Source organism: Hevea brasiliensis, chromosome 18 (assembly GCF_030052815.1).
Source record: "Hevea brasiliensis isolate MT/VB/25A 57/8 chromosome 18, ASM3005281v1, whole genome shotgun sequence".
NCBI lineage: Eukaryota > Viridiplantae > Streptophyta > Magnoliopsida > Malpighiales > Euphorbiaceae > Hevea > Hevea brasiliensis.
This window is the reverse complement of record NC_079510.1, coordinates 52,651,537-52,664,219: the sequence shown is the minus strand read 5'-3', so window position 1 is coordinate 52,664,219 and position 12,683 is coordinate 52,651,537. Positions and strand designations below refer to the sequence as shown.

Sequence of the window (12,683 nt, the reverse complement as noted above, 5' to 3'; positions counted from 1 at the left end):
GGCTGAGCGCAACCCTAATCGACGCAGGACGATCCCGCCGCATATATATATATAGATCACCGCTTTATATATATATATATATAAAGTGGTGATCAGTATAAATTAGATTTGATTATCTTATTTAAAAATTTATATCATAAAATTTATATATATATATATATATATATATATATATATATATATATAATAATTTTATTATAATTATTATTATAATAGATCTCACATAAATTTTACTATAATTAATAATTTTAATAAAATCATCAATATATATATCGATTTCATTAAATAAAAATTTAGTAAATACAGTAGTCAACAGATACTTTAGTCTATCTCAACATACAATTCAACTTTTTCTAGAACATATATAATTAACTAATTATGTACTCAACTTATGTTAATTAAAATCACATTAATCTATAACTATATACATAATCTCAAAGATTCAAATATTATAAATTCCATCACATTGAATGTAGTTTTTTTTTTCCTTTTCTTTTAATTAGTCCATTAAGTTGTCAAATGGGGAAAATTGATTTTGTTGATTGAATAAAAAAAATGAATATTATTTAATATTCCATGCCGTACATATTAAATAACAAATATAATGCTGCAGAATCAAAGTTAAATCTTTAAATATCTTCTTTTTCAAAAATTTATTTCAAATCAAATTTATAACTTTTCAATCATAATTAATTATCCAATTTAAATAATTAATTTAAATTATTGTTAATAAATAGGCTTAGGTTTATATAAAACTAATAATCTTTTATATAAGCTTTTCTTATGAAATATGGTTAACAGCTTGAGCGCTTATAAGTGTCGCCGCTAACTAATTAAGCAAAATATTAATTAACAATTAAATTAAGTTAATATATGTAAATTATAAAATATTAGAATAACTAAATAATTTCTTATAATTATTTTTCAAACAATATTTAAAATTTTTTCAATATTTTAATTATAATTTTTATTTTTAAATTTGCCAATAGTACCCCTTTTTAATAGTAAAAATTTATTAAAATCGAAAGGTTTTGACGCTGTTATAATTATTTTTGTTAAATTTATCATGAATTTTTTATAAATATATTTTTAAAAACAAATTAAAAATTAAAAATTTGTAAATGAAGAAAATTACTAAATATATGAATATAATAAATAATTTTTTATTTATTTTGTAGAATATGCTCTTTTAATAGTCAAAATTGAAAACTCAAATCCATTAGATGTACTTGGGTAAGAATTTATTCTCATAAAAAAATTTTGACTTTATTTTGAAAAAAATGACACTACTAATTATTATTATTATTATTATTATTATTATTATTATTATTATTATTATTATTATTATTATTAAAGATAATATTTTTGTAAAACATGTAAGAATAAAACAATGATAGTGTATTGTATTATAAAAGAAAAAAATATGTTTGGAAAATTAAAATGATTTAAAAATTTTATTTCATAAAATAGAATAGATTATAAATATGAAAAATTAATAAAGAGATCTGCTATCTCACATTGATTTGAAATAAAAATTTTATGTTAAATATAAGATTTGAGCAAACTTTCTCCCCTTAATCTAATTTTTAAGATGGAGATATTTTTACTTTAGAATAAAAACTTTGTGCTAAATACAAGATTTGAATAAATCTCCTCTGAGCTAGCTTTCGGCCTTAGAATTAGGCCCTACTCTTTTTTTTTTTTCTTTTTTCCTACAAGATTAATGATGGTAATGGTAAAATTAGAATACTTAAATTATGGAGTGCCAATATTGTCATTTTATTTCTTTAAGAATATTTAATATATAGCTAAATTCCAACAATAATCATTGGCATTAATTCTAAAAAAAAATATATCATAAGCATTGAAATCTCTTGTTACATACAGAAATTTAAAAATTGCATTACTTTTTTTATAATTAATTCTAATTAAAATTCAAATTTAAACCTCACGACTCTATAAATAACTTAAATATTGTAAAACTTATTGGGTGCATGCCCATTGTCACAATAAAAAACCATCAAAATAATTTGAGAATACCCATCATGGATAAAAAAAGATCATTAATGTTAATACAGGACAAGTGCACCAAAAAATTCCAAGAAACCAATGTTAAGAAAACACACAATAATGCTCCTCCCTTTGTAGTATACTGAAATTATAAATTAATTTCTAGTCCTTATCAGAATTCAGAACCTCAGAAGTTCAAAGTAGGTACGCAATCTGTAACACCCCTAATTTTTCAATTAATTATTTTATGAGTAGCTATTAATATTTTATGTTATTTAAATTTTAGAAAATTATTTAAAATTTTTCGAATTTTTGAAATCAGGTTTGATTTTTCGAAAATGTAAAACTTTGGTTATTTTTAAAAATTAATTTAAAGACTACATGACAAAACTAAAAATATATTTAGACCCTACGAATTTTTACGAGTTTTCTAGAATTTTCTGAAATTTTTGGGCCTCATTTTTATCCTAAGCGAGTAAAAATTCAATTTTGGGTATTCTGAATTGAACCGATTGAATCGAACCTAATCGAATCAGACCGATCTAGTTGAATCGGTCCTTTTTTCCTTTTCTTCTCCTTTCTTCTCTCTTCCCGATGCCTCTCTTCCCTCTCTCCTCCCTCTCCCTCCGTGACTCTGCTTCCCCACCCTCTCTCTGTGTCGCCCTTCCCCACCCTCCCTCACATGGCTAGCCTCGGGCCACGGAAAACCGTGCGAAAATCTCCTCCATGCACCCGCGCCGCTTTAACTTCCTAGGCCGATTCCGGCCAATCCGGCCACCAATCGGATCGGGTCTTATCCCAAAACACATATACACCTCGAGAGTTTTCCATATACACCAAGAACACAAAAATTCATCAAGCGGTTTGTCCAATTTTTGTTCGAAAAATTTTAGCCCATTATGACTTTTGGGCTAGATTTCTTGAAAACCTTAAATCCCACAAAAAATCTAAGAGTATTGGAGTGTTCCACTCGACGAGAACTTCACGACAATACCCATTTCAAATTTTTCTGATATTGTTTTTCGGTGGGTCCCGCAAAACATTGCAGTATTTTTTCGAGCATTAAATGAGTTTAGAAAATTTCGTAAAAATTCTATACTAACTCCCGTGTTATGGGCGTTGCGTAGATATATTCAATTCGCGGAAATTAGACCGTTGCTCGAGTCTGTAATTTGGTGAAGCGACGGACTACTGAGAAAAAGCTTGAGCGAGAGTCAAATTATAAGCTATCCCATCATTTTCAGACGTCCCAGAAGCGTCTCCAGGGTCGGAATTGACATTGGTAAACCCGAACCCTCATTTTTCTTAATTATCTAGTGCTTGATTTCGATTAAAAATCTATAAAATATTCGTGGTAGGTTAAAAAAATATAATTCCTTTTGCATTAGCTTAATAATATTGCTAAGGACCGTGGGACAAAGTTTTAGAATTTTTAGAGCTCATTTGAGTAGTTTTTGCAAAATGGGTGTAGGGACTAAATCGTAATTTTTTAAATTATGATTGTTGACTGTTTGGGTGGGCCCAGGAGGGGCCATGTGATGTGATTGAGTTGTGGATGTGACTTGTGGATATAGAAGTGCATTTTGAGCCCTTTTGCAGATTGGATAGGTCTTAGGTATAGGAGAGACTCTGCCGTATTTTCGACACGATTTAGGATATCTTTGATCTTTTTCAAACTTGTATTGAGTCAAATATATTAAATAATTGCAATGAAATTTGTCAGATGAGCCGGGACAGCCTTCCTCCTCTGTACAACCGCCGTAGTAACATCGGTTTAAGTCTGTGAGTAAAATATTAATTTTAATTATGATTTCAATATTATTATATGTTCAAGCATGCCCATGCATCACTTATAAATATGTATCTATGTAGTTAAATACTAGGCAAATTTTATATTGCATTCTTAATTAATGAAGTGCCATAGATATTGTTTGTGGTAATTTAGAGCAGTGTGCGTGTAGTGTGGTAATGGATATGGTTAGAACGGGTAAATGCAGCTTGAGAGACACTCGCTAGGACCTGGTCTTTATGGATAAGTCGGGATAGGCACGGCTCAAGATGATCTTGCTGGCCCCCGCATTTAGTTTATTAAGCGAAAGTCCGGCTTGAGAGACACTCGCTGGCAGATGTTGGATTAAGAGAGCTGTATAGGGGATTAGCTCCTATATATGTACTATTTGAACATTATTGGGTGTGTGAGTGCTCCAAATTGTCTTTTTGCTGTTCTGATGTGATTTGTATGAAAATTATGATGATGTTGTATTCCACTCTTTAGGATGCATTAGCTTTAGACAGCTATAGAAATTGTGATTAAAATTGGTATTTTACTCTCTGAGTCGAATGCTCACTCCTGTTTACCTTATTTTTCCAGGATACAGGAGATCTCTTTTTGAGTTCTAACTTGTTTCTCTCCCTATAAGTCATCTATTTATGTTTGTGATATTTTGTATAATTTTGCTAACTTCTAGAATTATGCATGTGTTAGAAATACTTATATGATTTGGGTCTGTATTATAATTGCCATGTTAGACCTGTAAACGTATTAAATGCATGTATGATTAGACTGGATGAGGGAGTTGAGCTCCAATTTGATTCTATGATATTATGAGTATATGGAGGATGAGCTGATCTCCCCATATTATTATATATTGTGTTTACAGGTCGGGCGAGTCAAAAACTCCCTGTTGTATGGTCTACATTATGGCCGGATTCTGTCCGGTTGAATTCTTGGATTGAGCTTAAAATGAGCCTTAGGATTGGGTTGAGGAATAGTTAGGCTTACTACGGGTCTCGAGGGCTTTAAGTGGCGGATCCTAGTCTAGGTCCACCCATAGGATGGGTCGTGACACAATCAAAACTTGATATAATGTTACAAAGTTATTTTTTTTATTATTTAAAGGAAGTTTAATGAACCAAATTATAATTTATTAGCTATAGAAAAAATAGCTTTCTTTCTTTAAGTTTTCTTTTAAAATAAATTATTTATAAAAAAATTTCAATTGAATTCTTATACAATCATTTTTTAATTAATTTTTTAAGTTAAAAATAATTGAATTCTCTCATTTTAAAGATAATAATTTATAAAAAAAATTAATTAAATTGAATTTTTGTAAATTTTAATTTCTACACGGGAGTTAATAACTTTTACTAATTAAGAAATTCAATTTACGATATCCTCAAGCAAGTTTTATACGCTTCACAGATATAAAAAGAAGGATAGTGCCACAATTTTGCAATATTTTTGCTGTCAATTTAGGGGCTGCTATATATTATGTTTATTCACAAACCTTTGGTTTTGATTAGTTTGAAGAAAAAGTCGAGCTCTTAGCAAGGCCATGTTGTTCTTGCAGCATATGAGTTTTCTGGGAGATGTTTTGTATTTTCTTTATTCTATTATTAGTCCATGAAAAGGGTGTTTGGTTCATCTATTGAATGCGGTGATAAGCGATAGACATCCAAATAGATGAACTGGAGTGTTTATATTAACTCTATTTTTAGAGTTGTTTCTCGTTAGCTGATTGCTGATTTTATTTTATTTTTTATTTTGACTATATTATCCTTTTTTATTTAACTCAAAAATTAATATTTTAATATTTTTTATTTATAATTTTAATATTTTAATTATCGCATTTTAATTTTGTTAAAATATTTTTATTAATAACATAAAATATAAAATATTTATTTATATATAAAAACTTAAAATTAATTATAAGTTTTTAGTTATCAACAATAATAATTCTGTATTATTTTATCTATATTTTTAAAGTTATTTAATTATTTTTTAAAAATTTTAATTATTTTCTTATTTCAATAATAAAATAAATGATATAATATATTATTTAATAATTATATATTTAATTTAATAATATAATAAATAATATAATATAATAAATTTATAATTTTATATTTATTTCAATAATAAAATAAATTATATAATTTATACCCTTATTAATCCTTTCACATATCAATAGCAACAGCTAAATATAGTTTTACCAAACACTTAACATAAATCAGCTATCATCAGCTATCAACTATAAGCTAACAGTTATATTCAACAGTTAAACTAAACAGGCTCGAAGTATTCCACACTTTTGAGCTTTGGGAAAGATTGACATACGTTACTCTTACTTTGCAGAAACATTATTTCCGTGGTTTAAACCTGTAACTTTCAAGTCACAAATTTGATCCAACATGCATTTGGAACATTGATTAACTTACAATTTTTTTTTTCCTTTCATTATTATGTACTAATTTTTTTCATAAATTTTCTTTTTTCTTATAAGCTAAAATTTTATTAACATTTTAAAAAATTAAGAAAAATTTATTAACTTGAGAACACACAACTAACCTAATTAAGCCATCAGGCTTACACTAAATACACTCAACTTAAGACCACAAATTTTCTTTTATTGCACACACACATATATATAATATATTATGCCATGCCTAAAAAGCATTAAGAAAGCTTCACCAGCCAGACAAATTAAATTTTTAATCGTAATCATTTACGTTGAAGGACGTAGTAAGATTGAATTTTGTCCTTGTAAGCTCTTTCCATTTTGTCGAAGACCTTCGGAAGTTTATTTACCAGTAACTGCTCGAACATTTCATCCACAATTTCATTTGGGAAGTGTTTGGTGAACATTCCTTCCATTGGAGCCCTAATGTGCCTCACATATTCTTTCATATCAACGTGCACGTCATCTGTTAGCCAAGGAGCTGGATTTGTTAGTCCTATTGCTTCAATGTCGAAACACCCATTCTTTTCCACCACAGCAGCAAATTCTCCTGGAGGAGCAGCATATATTGGCAAGTTGAAGGCATCCACTTGGTCTTCACTTATTATTCCCTGCTGACAAAAAAAAAAAAGACGAATTCAATAAAAAAACTATCATTTTTTTTTGGCTATTTTGAAAGCAGTAGTAAGTTATTGACATACCCTTTTCGACATATCAAGGAGGGTTGATTCGAAACTACTGTACAATATGCCATTTGCAAGTTCAGAATAAGGCATTCCATCAGGAATACTTGGCATGATAACTATAAGCATCCCTCCAGGCACTATCTCTTCAGCTCTTGTGTTCAGGAAATTATTTAGGTCTTCAGCCCATCTTTCTCTATATGCTTTAAGTACCTCATCAGAGGCGCCTGCATAGTGAATCTTCCCTTTGTTCCACGCAGGAGAGTTCTTGTCTACCAAACTTTCTGGTACCTTAGAGAGCCAATGGAGTGCATAATTGGATTGCACAACATGGAGGGAAGATTTAGGGAATACTCGGCCATGAAAAGAACCCGGCACCCCGGCTGCAAAGTGTTAGAAGAAAGAATACAAGTAATGAAGAAAAGGATTGTGTATTTGTCTGTGTCCCATTTACAGAGATATTACATCTATTTATACATGAGAATATGAACTAATTTGGACAAGAATAATAATTGCTATAATTATGCTACACAAATCTCCTATAATCATCTTTGATTCTTTGTAATTATGTTACACAAATCTCCTATAATCATCTTGATTCTTTGTAATTATGCTAACACCCCCTCAAACTCAAGGTGGTAGCACAGTGCCAACTTGAGTTTGCTTAAGAGATCTGGCGGCGGGAGGATGCGTTTTGGTGAATATATCAGCGGTTTGGTGTGAGAGGAGATAGGAATCAAACATATGGTGCCATGAGCAACATGATGGCGTACAAAATGACAATCAATTTCGATGTGTTTGATACGCTCATGAAATACATCATTATGAGAAATCGTATGGCACTTCTATTATCGCAATGGAGTATTGTGGCGAAAAATGAGTGACACCCAAATCGATTAATAACCACCGTAACCAAAGTAATTGGATGTAGCATCGGCAAGAGCACGATATTGATTACGTGCTAGACGTGCAACAACGATTTGCTTTTTGCTACGCCAAGAGATAAGAGAATTACCCAAGAAGAAACAATAACGATTGTAGAGCGGCGATCAGCCGATCACCACCAATCGACATCGAGTAGCGGATAATACTAGGGAGGAGGTAGCGGAAAAGTGCAAACCATGAAAAGAGTGCCTTTGATATAACGAAGGATTAAATCTGAGAGAAATGAGTTGAGCGAGGAGCGGACATAAAGCGGTGACGGATGAGCGACATATGAAATATCGGTCGAGTGGCGTGAGATAAACAAGACTCGACAATTATGCGATATAAAGTAGGATCATCAAGAGGAGTGCCATCAAGAGGTGTAAGTTTGCAATTGAGCTCCAATGGGGTTGATCTTGTTTTGCTATCGATGATGCTGCTCGAGAAAGTAAATCGGATGCATACTTGGCTTGAGATAGATAATAGCCATCGAATTTTGAGAAACTTCAAGGCCCAAAAATAGTGAGAGAACCAGGTCTTTCATTTCAAAATGTTGATTGAGATAATGTTGTAACTCTAAAATACGGATGAATCATCTCTGTTATTATCATATCATCAACATAAAGCGTGAAGAACAATACCACTGTCGGTTCGGCGAGTGAATAATGCGAGAATCATGTGGACTAGAGAAAACCAAGTTGAGCAAGAGTGGAACTAAATTTGGCAAACCAGGCCACAGGAGCTTGTTTTAATCCATATAAGGCTCTTAGAAGTTTGCAAACCTTATGAGGAGAATGATAACCGGGAGGAGGATGCATATAAACCTCTTACATTAAATCACCATGAAGAAAAGCATTTTTAACATCCATCTGGAAAAGTTTCCATTCTGACTGCACAATAGCTAAGAAATTGCGAATAGATGTTAATCAGACCTTGGAGCAAAAGTTTCCTCATAGTCGATACCATACTCTTGAGTGTACCCTTTGGCTACTAAGCGAGCTTTGTAGCGTTCAATAGTTCCATCAGAACGGGTCTTGATTTTGTAAATCCATTTGCAACCAATAGGAGTCTTGTTTGGTGGAAGATCAACTAAATCCCAAGTATGAGTTTTCTCTAAAGCTGAAGTTCATCAGTCATAGCTTGCCAAAGAGGGTCAGTACTTGCCTCACGATAAGAATGATTCTCATGAAGGGTTGCAATATTAGAGTAACAATGAAAATCGAAAGATAATGAGGAGTTTCTCTTACAGGTAGAAACGGCGAAGAGTAGTGCTAGGAGGAGATGCAGTGCAGTCTTTGGATCAACAAGCGGTCTTTGATTCAACGAGGCGGTGTAGTTGGGCTAATATTGAGCACATCACAATCACTGGATCGGGACTTGGAAGCGACTCTTTGGAGAGTCGGTGAAAAATAGAAGTCGATATTGTGAGTGATGAAATTTGGAAAGAGAAGAGAACATAGTATTTTCCCAAAAGGTAACATGACGAGAGATCGTAACTTATTAGAAAGCAGGATCCCAACAACGATACCCTTTGTGTTCAATGCCATAACCAAGAAAACAACATGACGAGCACGGGGTTCTAATTTGGTATGTTCATGAGGTTGTAAAGAACAAAGAAACACATCCAAAAGGTTTAAGGATGGAATAGTCGGAGGTTGTCCAAACAACTTTTCAAAGGAGATAAATTATGAAGAACCAAGGTAGGAAGGCGATTAATAACATAAACGGCATGAAAAGCGCTTCTCCCCAAAATTTTTGGACATGAGGCGAGAAAGAAGAAGAATGCGTCTGAGAATCAAGAATATGGCGATGCTTGCGTTGGCTCGCCGATACGTTGAGAGGTGTGAGGACAAGAACGTTGAACAACGGTGCCTTGTTGACTAAGAAATGAAGCAAAGAAGAATCCGATATTCCATGGCATTATCTGTTCGAGAATTTTAATGTCACAAGAGAAGCGAGTTTTAATCATTTTTGCAAATGTGATGTAAATTTGTGATAACTCGGATCGATGTTTCAAAAAATATATCCAAGTAAGCCGAGAATAATCATCAATAAATATTACAAAATAACGAAAACCATTTATTGAAGAAATAGGAGAAGGACCCCAAATGTCGAATGAATTAAACCAAAAGGAGTGTACGAAGTAGTATTATTATGGGAAAAAGATAATGCGAGTTGTTTTGCAAGTGACAATTTAAACAATTAAATGACTCAAACTTAGTAGATCCTAATAATCCACGAGAAATTAAAGGTTGAATTTCTTGGTAGAAGCATGACCAAGGCGAAGATGCCATTGGTGAATGGAGGAATTAGGGATTGTAGCTGCAGACACAAATCTCTGAGGAAGATGTAAAGATGTAAGCGCAAATAATCGACCCACTCTGCGACCTTCCCCAAGAATCTATCCCGTTTGTGGATCTGTGCACTGACACCATGGTGAGAAAAATAACATTTAGTCCTTTTTCACACAAGCGACCAACGAAATAAGATTGAGTGCCAAATTAGGGATATAATAGGTGTCGGGAGATGAAGATTTGAGGTAGACACATGACCAGTATGTGTGATGTTCATTTTTGTACCATTTGCAGTATGGATTGGTGGTAAGGAAGATACAGGTTTTTCAGAAGACAAGAATTTAAGATTAGTGGTCATATGATTACAACATGCAGAGTCAAAAGCCAATAAGAATTACCGGAGTGGCGGACATGGCGGCGGAGAATTAGAAGAGATAACTGTTTGAATAGTGCCTCAAGATCACTCATGGTGATGGCGGTAGAGCCCTCGATAGCGACAACAGCGGTGAGAGGAAGATCCGGCTTTGAGACATTCTTGAATTTAGAATGCCCTCCTTTTGATCTTGGAGGCGTGTGGGACAATGTTCAAGAATATGGCCGTAACCATGACAATATCGCATTTTATGGTAGGACAATATGCAAAAGCATGACCAATTTGATTACAATTCTTACGAGTTGATTGCCAAATTTACGATGTGAGGATCGAGTAGTTGCAAGAGCGACTTCAAATTGAGGAGTTTTATCCAAGCGAGGCGAGTCTCTTCAAAAATAATCTCTTGAATAGCGTTTCCAATGATGGGAGTGGATTTCGATGTAGCGAGGGCGCTCGAGCGGCCTCATATTACGATCGAAGAGCCATTAGAACTTGAATGAGATGAAGATGATCTTCAGCGATTTTGGCACGAGATATTTGATTCCAAATAGGTTGGACACAGGCAAGAAAATCATTCATGATTGACACGCTTCTTGTTTGATTATGAAGAGTAGTCCACAAGCGATAATAGTGGGCAAGTCGATTAGTGCGATATCGATTAGCCAAAAATCCCGATTTCTTTTGCGAGTCATAATTAGCAAGCTGGATGTGGATGGGCGAGGCGGTATTGCGAAACGGTGATGATCGATGATTTTTACTATCCCAATCCTCAAGGCGGTCGACAAATTTTGCATCGGGCCATCGTTCTCTCTTGTCGGCGTAGTGATATCTTGGTAACAATACGCCAAAGCTTGCGACCTATCAAAAACTTTTCATTCCTTGAACCCAAAGATTATAGTTGGAACCAGTGAATCAAGGTTGCAATAGGTTTTGAAATATCGATTTCTCCATTGATAACAAGATGAGGAAAAAAATGGTATAATAATAGGTATGAAAGAATGAACGAGCAGGTTGTAGAGAGAGCGGAGAGACCCCAAAAACTAGAAATAAAAGTTTTATAGCTCACGATACCATGTTAGAAGAAAGAATACAAGTAATGAAGAAAAGGATTGTGTATTTATGCATGTCCCATTTACAGAGATATTACATCTATTTATACATGAGAATATGAACTAATTTGGACAAGAATAATAATTGCTATAATTATGCTACACAAATCTCCTATAATCATGCTGATTCTTTGTAATTATGTTACACAAATCTCCTATAATCATCTTGATTCTTTGTAATTATGCTAACACAAAGTATTCCCTCTCAGGTGGGAGAGACCTGAAGAGGGTATTGAAATCATTTGAGGGTTGATCATTAAAGAACACATGAAATTCAGGCATGGGTTCATAAGGGAATTGGGATAGATATTTCTTTTAACTATATCTATTAGAGATTGCAAAGAAGTAAATGTATTTGGACCAACTGCGCATCCAAAATCAGCAAGACAAATTGTTCTATTGGAAGCAGATGAGAGGATTTCACATCTAGCTTCTTGGTGATTACTTCATCTATTATATCCTTTGTGACATTTGCAGCTCTTCTCTGCCAGTGAATCAAAATTTATAATCATTAGAAATAATAAAAGCAATATATATACATAACGTAATAATTTGTCACAATTCAAATTAAAATAATATAATTGAGCAACAGAATTCAATAATTAAAAATGTAGAATAGAAAACCTGGTAGACTGAGTTTTTGAAGTAGCTGTTGGCTCCTAATCCTCCGATCGCTCGGATGGGTCCTTCCACATCGTTTTTCAGTACTGTTTCTCTCACCAATGCTTCCATCTCTGAGCAGTTAATCTGCTGCGTTTGCTCAGACCATACGGCAAGGTTTATTGGGACTTTAGGTACCTTTGCACTTTCTATATAGATAGAGCCAACATAATTGTGTAAATAATATTATTATTGTTTTTATCAATGAGGTTTAGTCCGGTAATATTAAAATCATTTTTAAGTTATGAATTCTCGAGTTTGATTCTCAATTAATTATTATAGAAGAATATATATGTATAATTTCTTGGTATAATACTATCTTCTTGTCAGCATATAATTTCTAGGCATAAAAAAAAGGACCATTATGCGTTCCGTTTATACATTTATATGTT

General features: G+C 32.7%; 1 pseudogene; it reads right to left on the bottom strand.

The window, feature by feature from the left end:
- Positions 1 to 6,369: 6,369 nt before the first annotated feature.
- LOC131176093 (loganic acid O-methyltransferase-like) lies at positions 6,370 to 12,363 on the bottom strand (annotated as a pseudogene).
- Positions 12,364 to 12,683: the final 320 nt, after the last annotated feature.